This window comes from Pholcus phalangioides, unplaced genomic scaffold, assembly GCF_987345545.1.
Source record: "Pholcus phalangioides strain wild (caught in Gottingen) unplaced genomic scaffold, Ppha-v1.0 ptg000011l_1, whole genome shotgun sequence".
NCBI lineage: Eukaryota > Metazoa > Arthropoda > Arachnida > Araneae > Pholcidae > Pholcus > Pholcus phalangioides.
Genome location: NW_028301604.1, coordinates 39,753,625 through 39,769,853, shown reverse-complemented (window position 1 = coordinate 39,769,853; position 16,229 = coordinate 39,753,625). Strand labels below are relative to the sequence as shown.

At 35.0% G+C, this 16,229-nt stretch overlaps 1 protein-coding gene across 5 annotated transcripts in view; it reads right to left on the bottom strand.

Annotated features, from left to right (window-relative positions):
* Positions 1 to 16,229, bottom strand: part of sev (receptor protein-tyrosine kinase sevenless) — a 1,896,734-nt gene that overhangs the window by 1,044,625 nt on the left and 835,880 nt on the right. The gene's annotated exons all lie outside the window — the stretch shown is intronic.

Here is a 16,229-nt window from a genome sequence, read left to right as displayed (position 1 = left end):
TTTTTCGTTATGTCTCTGTAAAGAGAATGAATGGGGATTTTTTCTTAAACCAAATACTCATAGATCATGGTGCCGTACCTTATTATCAAGGATGGTACCATAAGAGAGATAATTCTTGTGTTTTTCGTTAGAGTAGAGATGCAAGGTCTGATCATTATTTGTTTGATTGCACATACTGAAGTCAGCAAAGACAATCAGTCTTTACTCCAAGTGCACGTCAAATAGGAATACTCAATCTGTATAAACGAAAGGAAGTTAGAGTTTGCGAAGGAAATATTTAGTGCAGCTTTGGCTATTTACACTGAATACTGGTTTTAAATGAGAGATATGACTGACATATCTATTGTCAGGATTTCTTTATTTTAGTTGCTTAATATTCACGAATTGTAGAATATAATATGTAGATATATATTATTTTGATTTACTGACCTAGACTGGACTCAAAATAAAGTGCTTAAGTTACAATCTATAGTTTAGATTGTTTAGTGCTGGACCGGGATTATGTTCGCGATGACGAATATCAGTTTTCCGTATGGCTTCGGCCGGGTCGGGTATGTTAATTGACTTGCCCTATTGTTGGGTATTTTGCCCTTGCGTGTAGGGTAGGTCTTCAGTTTGGTGCTGTCGTTATGCGTTATGTAGCTCTGGTTGAAGGTTAGTAGCTTTGTAGGCTCTGTAGCTTTAGCAAAAAACGACACGACGGACATTAAGAGGGTTGGTACCACACCTCGAACCTGGCTTCGCTTGCTCTCGACTCGGGATTTACTTTCGTTTCGCCTAGTCAGATCTGTTTTGAGTGGGATGGCACCAAAGCGTATTAATAATACGCTTTGGATGGCACCGTCCAGTTTACGAAGTAAAAGTTTACCTGAATATCCTTAGGGGTGGGAATGAGGTGTGTACCATGCATTTCCATTGGAAATATCAGTCAATTCCAGCGCCTACCTCCACATCGTTGCTGATCACGTGCACCCGTTTATGGCCAGAATGTTTCCTGATTATGATGACTATTTCCAACAGGAAAATGTTCCCTTCCCCATGATGTATGATAATGATATGTGATGATGTGTTGAATAAAATAGGAAAGAAAATAAAGAGTTGATAGAAAAATTCCACGCAAAAGTTAGTGGCTGCTGACTATATTAAAATATTGATTAAACATTATCCCAAAAACCAGAGCTAATTCGACAAAACCAACACCAGTTTTGAAATCGGCAGACCCATTATACTCTGAAACCATTAAAATTTCCTTTGGAAACACATGGAAATGTTTTTTTTTTCTTTCCTAAAATTTGGCTAGTTCAAGTTTTCTGTAATTTTTTCTCGCTGCTTGTGTTTTTTAGCAGAAAATACGCACACCAACAGAATAAAAAGTTTTGCTAAATAATGTAAAACAAATGTCGTTAAAACTGAAAAAAACAACTTGTTATTTCTACTGATTTAGTGCGTAAAAAGAAAAAGTAAAAGTTTATACAGTAGATCAAACAAATAAGTATACATAAAAAAAACCATGACATTTTGTTGACTCTGTTTCTGTTGACTCACGACTCTGTTTTCCCTCTTTATCTCCACTTCTATCATTTTCTCTGCAGTGTTCAACATAGTTTTTGATGATGACAACTGAATTTCCAACTTTCTTTCTGCTGCTTTTAGTGTTTGATTCTCATCTGGTCGTGGAACTTTCTTATCAAAAGTTTTTGGTGCTGAAGTCTGTCTTGGTACTTCTGATTCGAGCTGCGAACAGCTTTCAGAAGATTGGCATCAGCATTAATATCTTTCGCATTTTGAGAATGCTGTTCATAAAATTTTATTTGCCTAATGCCATCGATACTTTCAATCAAAAGATTTGATCTATGTTGGGGGAGATGTTAAGCTCCTCTAGCAGTCTGCATTTCCATGTGGGCAAGACATAATAAGGCTTTGACGAACACAGGCAAAATTTTGAACTTTGCACTTCCATCCAAGTTCTTCAGATCAAATATAGATCTCCAATACTTATCTAACCTTTGATAAATCACCTGTATATCTTCACACTGCAGAGAAATCCATTCGTCCAAGAGAACAGGGGTATCTGAACGACAAACAACTTGCGCTAGCTTTGAAACAATGTACTTAATACACGATAATGAAGAGTTTTCCAGTCGGAAAACGAGATGCAAACACTTCATTTTTTCCAGCATGGTGTTCTCAAAAGGTAAAACTTTGAGCAAGTGCTTGACAATCTAGCACCTAATAGAAATTTTTTCTTGAGAACAACCCCAGCTCAGCAAGATTGGATTCTATTTCAGCACCAACAACCACATTTTTCCTCCAGTTCTCACTTCTTTCTATAGCTACATTCCGAAGCTCAACAATTCTAACATTCTGATATGTTCAGATTTCAGGAAACGTGCCATAATTTTTCTAACACGAGCTTCTAGCTCGTCATACAAAATGTGTATGAGGGACTCCTCTTTTGGAAATAATGTCAGAAATCCATTGAAAATATTTAATTAATTTTGGAATTATCACTTTTATCAATGCTGAAATTATCTTTTATTAATTTTTGGAATTATCACTTTCATTAATGCTGGAATTATCTTTCATTAATGCTGGAATTATATTTCATTAATGCTGGAATTATATTTCATTAATGCTGGAATTATCTTTCATTAATGCTGGAATTATCTTTCATTAATTCTGGAATTGTCTTTCGTTAATGCTAAAATTAGCGCTTTCATGAGTTTTTGAACTTTTATTAATGCTGGAATTATCTTCCATTATTACTGAAGTTCTCTTTCATTTATTTTGCAATTATCTCATTGATGCTAAAATCATTTCTTTCATTTATTGTTTTAAACTCCTATTTATGCCATAAGAAAATAACGGGGGATTGTGTGTGTTTTCATCGAGTCACGCCATCCTCCGACGAATGATGTTGCGGACAACATTCTCAGCACTGCCAAGGCGAACATCGCTGACGTCATACTCCCTCCAGCTCGATGGTGCAAACATAGTGCGTCCGCATTTCAGATTCCGAAAACCCGCGTCGTCTCCGATTGGTTAAAAACCCGAACTTTTTTTAGCTTGAAAATCTGAAATACGGACGCACTATGTTCACACCCAAATGCAGGAAACCTTGGCAGAACCGGTTATCTTGATGAATTCTACAAAAAAACCGGAACATACACAAAGGTTTTCTATAAGTTACAGTAGCAACACCGAGGCTAACGTCACAGCATGACTCAAATCAGACATCGAAAGCGAAAGTTCAAGAGGGAAATTTCAGAGAACCCCGATTGGCACAGAAGCGCCAAATTTTCTCGGAAAATCAACGTTATGGCGCAGTATGTAGCAGGAAATTTCTAATGGTGCAGCTTGGCGCAATTGGCGAAGCAATCCCATCCCTAGGATTATTTTTTTAAGCTTTACATTTCTCTCGGTTTCTTCGTCTTGGTTTGAGCTGTACACATTCTGTTTATTTCAAAACACAAATAAGCCATAGAACATTTTTCACTCACATTTTTCATTTAATAAGTTTATTCCGATTTCTGCTGTCACAAAATGCCGAGACATGGTTGAGGGACATTTGGCGAAATCGGTGATGGCAAAAGAATAAGTCGCCAAAACTATCACAGAAAACACTATATGAAGACCGGCGTATCTGCTTTCCACACTCTTTCACATTGTTTGGTCAGAGAAGAGGGAGTTGCCATACTTCGCTTTCTATCCGTAATCTGGTCATTGTCAAGAAAGGTTCTACAATGTGGTTTTTTTTTTTGTAGAAGAATAGGAGAAAAATAAAAGGGGGGGGGTTGAGAAATTTGTCTCGAGGAAGTTCTCGGAAATTTTAAGGTCCATAGATTTTCACCCCTCTGGTAGGCAAAGAGTTAAAAAATGTTCAACAGGCGTTCAGAAATTACCCCGTACCAGTTTTGAGAGTGAAAATACATTGTGTAACAATATAAAAAATCTAAATTTTTTACGGCCCCCTTCCATGCTGCTAGTCCTTTATACCGTGCAACCGTATAAAAATAATCTAACAAGAATAACCTATCTTTCCTTCCTTTTTCACAAAAATCCCATGTTTCCACTTTAAAAGCTTCTTAAATTTTTTTTTTATAAAACTTGGCAAACGTGACCAATAAGCGTATCGGCTACATTCGCTCGACTGTAACCGATACGGGAACAGCTTCGGTATAAGGGGCAACTTGGCGATTTTCGGCGTCAAACATGTCCGACTGCCTGATGAAAAGCCACCAAGGCCGTCCAGTACGGGCACCGGAAAAAAAATTGCCGGCATAGAAAACAACAATAACGAAAATCCACAAGCATAATAAAAATAAAAATATCACTTTCTAGACTAAACATCAAAACAACATAAGCTATGGAAATTAAAAATGAAACATTATAAACTAAATATAAATACCCAGACTCTTTTAAATAAACAACGGTTTTTCCTATTGCATAATAAATATTCTTTGTATAAAAAAATTAAACCCGGACTCTATTTTAAATAATAATTCGATCCGAACACATAAATATTCTTTTGTATATAAAATAAAACATGGACTAGGATTTTCAGGGTGGGGAAGTGACAAAGTACATTTCGGAGCAGTTTTGAAGCAGCAAATTCGGGATTAGGAACAGTTGTGGAGCAGAAAATTCGGGATTCGGAGCAGTTTTGAAGCAGCAAAATTATAGGATTCGGAGCGGATAATTTATAAATTGGAGCACAGCGAAATTAACAAGAATATTTTCGTTAACCCTCACCCCTTTTCAAAATAAAACAACTGCACGGTCTTTTGTTATCAAACATCTTTTCATCAGCTTGTTTTTTGTGTTTCAGGCTTTTGACACTTTGTTTGAAAGAGCAGCTGTCATAAAAATTTTCACAACATTCTATTTAAGATGATTTTTGCTTACTGAGGGCCCATTTACTGTCTGGAACAGCGGCAGTCCAAATGGGCTAACCATTTTCTATAAGTTTTCAATTTTTTCATACTCGGAAAGAAATTGTTGCAAAATGGGAGAGAATTACCGAAGAATCAACACGATGTTTGGCGATTCGGCACTCGTTATTTGGCGATATTGGCTCATTTGATCATTTTTGTCGCACCACGGTCATTTTCTGCACACGAGAGCTAATTAGACCGGGACCTACAATTTGTTTTTATACTTATCGAGAGGTTGGCGCGCTAACCGCTGGGGGACTCCCTGCGGTAGCAATTTTTTCTGCGGTCATGTCGCCGTTTCTGTTGCACCCCTGTGTCAAGAAAGTTTTCTGACAAGGACGAACCGGGTATCGAACTCGCGACACCTCTAAACATCCTTTGGTACTTTAGGCGAATATCTTATCGACCTGGGCTACCGCGCCCAGGCGAGATTGGCGATTTAACACTCGTTATTTGGCGATGTAACACTCGTTATTTGGCGATGTAACACTCGTTATTTGGCAATTTAACACTTCTTATTTGGCAATTTAACACTTCTTATTTGGCGATTTAACACTCGTTATTCGGCTACATTGGCGATTTAACACTCGTTATTCGGCTACATTGGCGATTTAACACTCGTTATTCGGCAACATTGGCGATTTAACACTCGTTATTCGGCAACATTGGCGATTTAACGCTCGTTATTCGGCAAGGTTTCTAAATTAGCATTCATAATTCGGCGGGCATGCTCTTTTTTTACTCCCGGAATGAAATATTTTTTCACGAAACATTGGGATTTGACCAAGGTTTAAGCTAGATAGAAAATTACTTTAGCAAAAAAAGCGAAATTTGGCTTCAGCTTGTTGGCTTAAGCTTGTCTTGGCTTAAACCTTGTCTGTAGTGATGAACGTTCAGCTTTGCCGAAGTAACTTCCCGAGGTCGCCGAGTCCCTAAATAATTCAAGGATATTCAATGCACTCCACGTGCATACGCCCTCGTGGACCGTATATATATTGCAACCCTAGACCAAATATATATTCTTGTTTTGTTCTAAGCGTGATTCTACTTGGTCCTGCTAACCCTAGATCCCGGACCGGACCCACCGCGAAAAACCTGTCCACTCCACCGTTTTGAAGCACGCAAAAACCTGTTTTTAGCCCACAGCGTGAGGGGGTTTTGACGGAAAACAGGTTTTTGCGCGTTTCGAGCATCGAGTAGAGCAGCGGGTTTAAACGCAGCTTTTGCCTTCCACGCACAGCCAAGATTACCAATCTTCCATGCCAAGATTGCCTTCCACGCACAGACAAAACAGATCGGTTCTGAGTTTGTCTTCTCTCGAACTCTTTCACATGCGCATATTAATACATCGTTATGGTAAACAACCAAATTGCATCGATCGATGCGATTTGATAAAATAATAATAATGAAAATAAATAAAACACCACAAGAAACTCGAAGACGAGATTATTTTAAATCCGATTTCTGTAGTATTGAGAGTGTCCCCCTCTTAGCTTCGTAATTTATTACGGCCGTCCGTAGAAACTACGAATAATCAGTAACAGTTGGCAACTCTGAAAATGCTAATGATTGATGGATGGATGTCTACACGTTTCGTACATCCTGTACGCATTTTTTGCGAAAGTGGCTACTACTTCCTTCACATTCTAAGATTTTCTTCCGCATTTTGCGAAAAATGTGACCGTAGCTAAAACCCTGGATTTGACGCAATAAAGATCGACTACAGTAATTTCTGCTGCTTCCAGTGGAGAATTTGTTTTTTTGAAAACGGAAACACTGATTCACATTTGCGTTTTTAAGCTGAAAGACCATTGCAAACCATCTTCAGTTGCACGATCACGAATATTATCGGGTTTCGCGATGCAAAGCCCGATGAGGGGCCGATAGTTTAAATGAGGCGATAGTTTAAGTATAGTGAAATATAAAACTCGCTCTTCTCGGAAAAAATCGTTTCGCGGCAAGCAGAAACAAAAATTTTTTGGCGTCCTTTCCAAAATTCCGGGAATACTGAAGCAAAATTCGCTATTTGGCGCAAAAAAATATTAAAGTACACTATTGGAGCAGGATGGCTCGAGATATTAATTTTGGCGCAGTGCGGTGCAATTGGCGCAGAGTTCCCACCCCTGTATTTTAAATCAATCAGGGCATAAATATATATATTTTTTTTAATTGGACAAAACAGAACACGTCACAAAATACAAAAGAAAAACAGATAATAAGACAAAAATACATAATAAATAAACAAAAATACATGAAAAATAAACAAAAATACACGAAAAATAAACAAAAATACATGAAAAATAAACAAAAATACATGAAAAATAAACAAAAATACATGAAAAATAAACAAAAATGGACATACATATGCACCCACTCTGTGACCCTCAAGGGACTTCTCGTCCTTGCACGCACACACACATACACACAGAAGGTCGAATAATTTGTCATACTATATTTCTATTTTTCAAGCAACCTTCATTATTGTTCTATTATCATAAACAATAAACAATAATAATTTATGCTCGTGTGCGCACACAATGATTGGATTTTTATAATGTCACAAAATTATGTCGAAAAAAATTTCAAATTAAAACAATAATTATATCTTGTTCATAGTATTATCTCTTCAAATTTTGATTAGTGTTCATGCAAATTGTTGAAAGTATTGATATTTATTATAGATATCTCTATGCACAAAAATTAAACACATGTATTGTAAAAGTTAGAAAAAAATATTTTTCAATGTAAATATTTCTATTGTATTAGTGTTTCAAATACAATGCTCTTCGCAAAATCAAAAATATTATAATTCAATCTTTTATTAGTATGATTAGCAGTTTGGTATTCATTTAATATCTTTGGAGCAGTGTAACTAAAAAAATTTTTGAATAGAGTTTTATTTGTTTTTGGCACTTGATATTCCATACTTAATCTATTTGATGATCTGTTTCGATTCTTTATTAACCATTCTTCATTTGCTACAACAAATTTTATTATTCTGTACATATAGTTTTGTCTTATGGATAATGCATGGCACTCAGTTTTGTTTTGGTTAGTGGGATTAGTTTTTATTGTGAATCTGATTTTATTATATATATTATCTAATTTATTTATGTTACATATAATATGCACCTCCCCAAGCACAGATTCCATATGTTACAATTGAGTATATCCGTGCATAAAATGTATCTTTTCAAAAAAAATTTTTCATCTATTGCATTTTTAAATTTATATAATACCGCTGCAAAAGTTCAAATTCTTTTAGTTATTTTTCCACAATGCAAATTCAGATAATTGTAGTCGAAAACTCTGTTTATTTCTTGGCAGTATGATATGCTATGACTAGGGGAATGGTTATGAATTTTTATATGTATATTATCAAATTTATTTATGTTTTTTCTTTTTAAGCAAATATATTTAGTTTTTTGAATCTGCAGTTTGTTTTTACTTAGCCAACTATTTATTTTGAAAAGGTCTTCTTCTACTTTTTTAAATACATTTTCCATTTCCATCTCTTCTACATACAGTACTGTATCATCTGCAAAAGATATTAAGTTTCCATTTAGTTCTAGTTTACAAAATTCGTTTATATATCTGAGGAAAAGTACAGGTCCAAGAATTGATCCTTGAGGTACGTCTTTTTTTACTTCCAAGAATGTACTATTTTTTTCATTTATTTTAACTGCTTGTTGTCTATTGTAATAATGTTTCAAACCATTTCAATGTATTGCCACGTATGCCAGCAGAGTAAAGTTTCTTAGTTAGAATATTAAGGTCAACGTAAGCAAAAGCTCGTTTAAGATCTAGGAATACGGTTATTGAGTATTTGTTTACGTTATATCCATTGTTTAAACGATTACATAAATCAATTATAGCCATTTCTGTATTTTTTTTCTTTTGGAATCTGTATTGGTTGGTGGCAAAAAATTTTTGGTGATTTAAGAAATTTAGAAGTTGTTTTTTATACATTTTTCCATAACCTTTGAAAAAACAAGTAGAATAAAGATTGATCTGTAATTTATTAAATCGGTTGCATCTCCTTTTTTGTAAATTGGGTGTACCAGGGAGTATTTGAGTTCCGGATAAAAAAGTCAATTTGATAGTTAGATATTGATATTGATGAATTTATAAGATTTTTTACTACGTCTAAATGATACGTTGAAATAATTTTAATCATTTTAGGGGTAATTTTATCATATCCAATTGATTTGTTTTCTTTTATTTTTTTGATTACATCCTTTATTATTGCATCAGTGGTTTCAAAATAAAACAAGGAATTACTTGAGTTATTATTATTTGTTTGTGCTGTTCAAAAATAATGTTAATTTTCTTCTACATCCTCCAAATTTCTGTTTATGAAATCGACATTGAATCTTTCAGCCATATCTGAAGCACATTGGAATTCTAGTAATATGTTATTCTTTACATTTTTGTTCAAAATGGTTTCAATTATACATTTCCATATTGCAGCCTTTTATTATTCTCACAAGTGTTGAAATTGTTCTTAATGTATTTCAGTTTTGTGGTTTTTATGAGTTTTTTTAATTCTTTGTCGTAGTTCTTGTATTCTATTTCAAAGGATACTATATTTGGTTATTTTTTATACAACTTTTCTTTGTAGTTTATTCTGTCTATAATTTCCTTAGTTTTCCATTTTTTCTTGGATTTTTTTTAACCGTTTTAGACCATAAGTTCGAGTTCAATGTTATCATATCCATGAACCGTTTGTATTTATTTTGAGTATTACTCTCTTCAATAATAGTTGTTAAATTCAAATTTGAAATGAATTTTTCAAATTTTTCATAGTTTATTATCGTTCATTTGTTCTGTTGATTTTTATATTCCTTTCCAAAAAATTGATGTAACCTATAATTGGGTAATGGTCAGTGACTTGTGTTTTATAAACAGTGAATTCTTGTGCGGTTGTTTGTCTGGTTCTATAGAAAGCATGGTCAATACATGTTTTAGTTCCATTTCCTTCTCTAGTTACGTTTTCATGTAGTGGATGAAATCCATTTAACGCCATTATATCAAGATATTTTGATGTTTCTATGTCTTCTCCATAAAGATTAATATTTATATCTCCCACTATTAATATATTACTTTTCGAATCCAAAACTCCAATTCATCATTAAATTGTGATATGTTATAACAATGTGATCTGTAGATTTGTAATATTTCTAGTTCATAATCAGGGAGAAATATGCAAAGTTCTTCTGCTGTTTGGAATTTAGGGCTTTTTTTTTTTATTGATCTAATTGACTTGTTTATATACATAATAACTCCTCCTGATCTATTATAGGTTCTACAGTTTGCGTAACTGTAATAATCATTTATATTAGGGCGCGGTAGCCCGGTCGATAAGATGATCGCCTAAAGTACCAAAGGATGTTTAGAGGTGTCGCGACTTCGATACCCAGTTCGTCCTTGTCAGAAAACTTTCCTGACACAGGGGTACAACAAAAAACGGCGACTTGACCGCAGCAAAAATTGCTACCGTAGGGAGTCCCCCATCGAGGGGTTAGCGCACAAACTTCTCGATGATTATGAAAAACAAGCCTGTCGTTCGGAATCGGCAATAAATTGTAGGTCCCGGTCTAATTAACCCTCGTGTGCAGAAAATGACCGTGGTGCGACAAAAATGATCAAATGATCATTTATATTATCTGAAATATAATAATTAAACAATTCATCTGTTTCTATCCATATTTCATTTAGACAAATAATATCTATTGATACATTCAAAGAATTTAAAAACACTGTAAAGTAGTCAAAATTTGCTCTTAAGCTTTGTATATTAAGTATTAAAAATGATAGTGTTTTATTTGTGTTTGCGGGTCTTTTGAAAAAATTTTGAACCTCTTCAATATCCTCCAATGGTTTTTGGTTTAGTGTAGATATTTGATCAATATCAATTTCCACTTATGTTTGTGTCTAGTTTGTTTTCTTTCTATATAAAATAAAACCCGGGCTCCATTTTAACACTAGAAAGACGAGATGGGGTCAAAATGACCACAGATTTTTGCAATTTTCGGATACCTTAGTGTTACAAATCATGGTATATCATTTTTAAAACATAGAGTTATGACACAAAAAACAAAGTGTGAAACCACTGACCTGTTAATATATTTTGTTTTTATTTAGATCGAAGTGTTTTATTGTCTTTGCAGTTCCTTTTTACTTGGCATTTCTGTCGTTTTTTGTCTCCATCAATAGGTGTTTTGCATATTATCACATTTTGAATTGTAGTTTTCAAGTTGAAATACTCAGCACGGAGTTCTTTGCATAACTGCAATATGTAAGTTTACAGAGTGATTTTTTTTCCTGTCACTTGTTTGTACAAAATCCAAGCATTTATCGCTGACATATCCAAAATGTTAGAAAATACATGCATTGGCCAGCGACGACTTCCAGTCTTGGTTGTGTATAATCGCACAACTTGATCCACGATGTCGACTACATATTTAGTTTCGTTATAATAGGCAATTGTTTCTGGGGAGTTGTTTTCGTTGAAAGTTACATCAGTATGAAGTGAACTCAGCGCACTAGAACATTTTTATTCTTTTTTCCCTGATAGGATGTCAGTGTGATATCAGTTTTGAATACGATCGACGAGTATTCGATCTTGTTTCCCTCTTTTTGCAGTTGGTGGCACCTCACGACGGTCTTTTCGAAGGGTCCCAGCCAAGCTTGTCGATTTTGATTTCAAACATGCACATAATCTCAGTGATGTAAAATGATTATCTGTTATGTTTCGACCTTTTCCTAGATAAGGTTCGACTAATTGAATTACAACATGTTCATGGACAAGTTGATTTGTGGTCTGCTGTTATCTGCTCTATAGTGTAAGGAAATCCGTTTAGAATACATTTGGAGTCAACGCAGGCAAGAATTTTATTCCAAATTTATCTGTGGCTTACTTGGGATATACTGTGTAAATGGACATCTTGCTTTTGAGGGTAAAAGTTGTTCGTCGACAGTTAGATTGGGCCCTATTTTGTAGCAAGCCGCACTGTTTTCCATGATTGAATTCCATAGTGAAGATGCAACAGCAAATTTATTAGTTTTCGATCTTTCAGACCTTCATGAGATTCGATTTGAAATCTGAAAGGTCTGAAAGATTGAAAACTGATAAATTTTCCCTTGCATCTTCACTATGGAATTCAATCATAGCAAACAGTGCGGCTTGCTTTAAACCAAGGCCCAATCTAACTTCAAAATTTCTTTGAAACGATCTCTTATTGTTTGGGAAAAAAATGGAGGACCCCAAACCACAGAGTAAGAATAATATAGAGCGCGCGCGAGGGGTTACAACGTGAAGCAAAGATCCGGAGTCACGTGACTCCGGTAAAAAGTCTGGTCAGGGAATCTCGCTTTCAATGCTTTCCTTATGGCTATTCGTATGACGATCTACACGTGCTGTCTTATTTTTGATTAGAATGGTCAACACTTGCGCAGCTTTCGGATGTTCTGAACGGTTTAGGAAAGGGGGACCAGTATCCTTTCACAAGGGAATACTTTTTTGCTTATTCCCCTTCTTATAAATTAAAAATTGGAATATTAAATTGACGATTCAATGAATTTCTGGCGTAGTCTCAGTTTTTAACGATTCCATTTTGGATTTAATTCAATTAAAGTTCCAAGTTTTGGTAAAATTCAAATGTCACGAGCCATTATTAAATGTTTTAATAGAATTTTTGGCAATAAATGATTGAAATAATGAGTTTTATTAACTTTTAACTGAAATATACGTCTCCGCAAGATTTGGCGAGATTTGGCGAGCTAGTGAGTTTATTCGAGTTTCGCTCAACTTGAAGAAAATATGCTTTTCAGAATGAGGAATTTATGGCAAATATTTTATTTAAATAGAATGTAATGAAAACGTACCCTCTAGACAATGGCAGTTTTGCATAAAAATGTATAACTACCTCTAAAAATAGTATTTTTACCTCTCTTCACGCGTGAGATAAAACTATTACAGAAAAGAAATTTTTTTATTGATTAATTTCTGTTTGTTGTATGTGAAATTGCCCTCAAACAAGAAAATCAATTAATTAATTGATTAATTAATTTTCAGTCAATATCTTTATTAGGACCATCTGAGTTAAGATCTGAAGTCACTATGTGTACCTCAGATGTTAACTGAATGAAAGAATCATTCTAAAAACTACTTAATGCCTAAAAAAAATGAGGATTCACATATGTATACTTCTGGAGCGAAGAGGTTACACATATGTGACATGTAACATACATTTACGTACTCTAAATTATTACATATATACGCTACACGAAATTTCATTTCTTATAATTTAGAAAAGTACTGACGATGGGGTTTGCAATTTTCTTGAAAAATTCATTTTATTCCTGAAATATTATGTAAGTGTTTACATTTTTGTGTGACAAGGTTATAAAAGGTTTTTCAAGAATGTTGGAAATGAAACTTTTACTTATTATTTAAATATTTCATGACTGAATATGGTACGAGTGTGAATATGTTACATTACATAACATAATATGATGCATTATAATTATATACTCAAAATAAATGTATGATTAAAGTAATTTTAATGTTCTTGGAAGATAATTTTTATGTTTTAATAACCCCTAGTTAAAATAAATTTTCGAAATTAAAAGTGACAAAGTGAATGAGAAGAGAATATTTAAAAATATAAATGAAATAGGCTGTATATATAAGACATAGGTTATATATATAATAGGATTTAAAAACTCAAAAGTCTTAAATTATTAGGAATTATCCCTTTCGGAAAATAAAAAAAATTCGTTTTTCAATATTTGTTTATATTATATAGAATTGATTTTTTTTCGAATCCCTCATTCCCTAAATATTTTACAAAAGAATGAATGAAATTCATTGAAGAAATGAAGGAAAGTTTTCATCAACTCGATCGAGTCAAATTTCGTTACAACAACATCCTAGTATTAACACGAAATCACTATGTTCTGCGAAAACGAGCCAAATGTAATAGCGCAGAACCTGTTCTTCCCCCGACAATACTGTTCATCTTTTCTTCACGTTCGACAAGTTTTATGAATAGCGTGCGCGGTCTATTATATCTTTAGTCTATGCCCCAAACCGACGACCACAATGAATTCAGGGGAACGTTTTTTGCACCATATATACCTCTTGCGTAAGTAATGGATATCGTTGCATCCAGCTCTTCCAGAGTTTCTCTCATTTAATCTTTGCAACTCCTGGAGCATTTTTTCTTCAGTAAATATACGTTTTCTCGTCTTTTCTAAACTATTTGAAATGATCACATACACTCAAATTTTCTACGTCCCATGACAAACAATTTATCAGATAATATGGAAAGAATGCTTGACAAAAACCAAAAATTACACACCTACTGATGGAAACTTGCAGATAAGAATGAGGGAAAAGAAAGGTCACACGGGAAGTCAAATGCAAAAAAAAGACTTTTAGAGAAGGATTATAACCTATTTAGGAATCAATTGTGACGATGACAGTAGTATTTACCGCATAAGGTGCTAGGATATAATTAAAGGTCACAATCACCCCCTTCCGTCTTTTTAGGTATATCAGCTCGTATCTTCGTTGTTAAAAAAGATAACGAAAAAAACTGGTATACAATAAGAACATGCTAATTCAGGAAAACTCAAGAACTTCCAGGTGGTTCCGTTTAAAATAGCAGGTGGTTCGGTTTAGATTAGCAGATATATGTAAGCTTAAACACCGTCCGTCTCTCTAGTGTTAAATAACAAATCAATCTGGGCATAAATATTCTCTGTGTTAATAAAATAATTTTTAATTATTAAATGTGCCTTACAAATTGCAGAAAAGGGAGTAAATATTAGAAAATATTAAAAAGGTACAACCCGAGAGACTATAGAAAAACCCGATGATATCCAATAATTAATCCGATCCACACACTATAATGTGAAAATCAAGCTGTATATACACTCATGTCTATAAATTAACGATAATTCAGAATCACACGGAAATCGAAATCTAAAGTAAAAATTTCACCTGTAGAATTATCACACACATCTGCAAGAATGATATGCAAATTTCAGGAAGCCACCAGATGATGCCGATAGTACGTCACAATGACGAGAGAGAGGAGTATATAAGTAAGAGGGGAGTATATAAGGAATGGTGGCAAAGAAGTAAAATTGTTCACAAGAGTTCTGTAAGGCGCTCAGTGCCATAAGCGAAAGTATCCGAGGAACTTGGAATTGCCCAAAGTGTCATCTCTAGGCTTTGGCAACGATTCCAAGATAACGGAAATGTCAGTAGACGTTACAGTACAGGTTGCCCCGGAGTTACAACGCCGAATGCAGACCGGTATTTGGCAGTAACTGCCAAAAGAAGCAGACGGAGCATAGCATCCGACCTGTCTCGTCAGCTATCTGCAGCCACGGGTACCACAGTTTCAAGGCAAACCGTGTACAGACGTTTGGGAGATATTGGTCTATATGCTCGCAGGCCTGTCAGATGTGTTCCGCTCACGGCAACTCACTGTCGGCAGCGATTAGCCTGGAGTAGAGAACATGCAATGTGGACATCGTCACAGTGGGCTTGTGTGATGTTTTCCGACGAGTCCAGGTTTAACTTGGAGTATGATTCATGTCGGACTTTCATATGGAGAACGCCAGGTACCCGTTACCACCAAGACAACATCATTGAACGACACCGTTACGGTGGTGCAGCATTGCTCGTTTGGGGTGTAATTATACTGGGTTCCAGAACAGATCTGCATGTTCAAACCGGAACCCTGAAAGGCCAAATTTATCGGGACATCATTCTGGAACAACATGTACGATTGTTTAGGGGTGCCATGGGCGCAGAGTTTGTGTTTATAGATGACAACGCCCGTCCTCACCGAGCAAACATCGTAAACGAATGCCTTGAATCTGAGGATATAACCCGTATGGAATGGCCAGGATTCTCACCTGACTTGAATCCGATAGAGCATGTGTGGAACATGCTTGGCCGACGAGTTGCAGCCCGTCAACCACCTCCTACATGTGTACCGGAACTTCGGAGAGCATTGCTTGCTGAGTGGAGTGATCTTCCCCAAGATCAGATCGATCCTTTGATACTCAGCATGCCTAGGCGTTGTACGGACTGTATTTCATCGCATGGGAGACATACAATGTATTAACCATCATACCAACCATGTAATAGTAAGTTTTTGTAAAGGAGATATTTTTTACAATTGCTCCAGGGAGCAAAAATTGTAGATTTTATGAATGGTATCATACATACACCATCGTTTTTGTTCTTTATCTTTTGTTTAATAAATGGGCTTT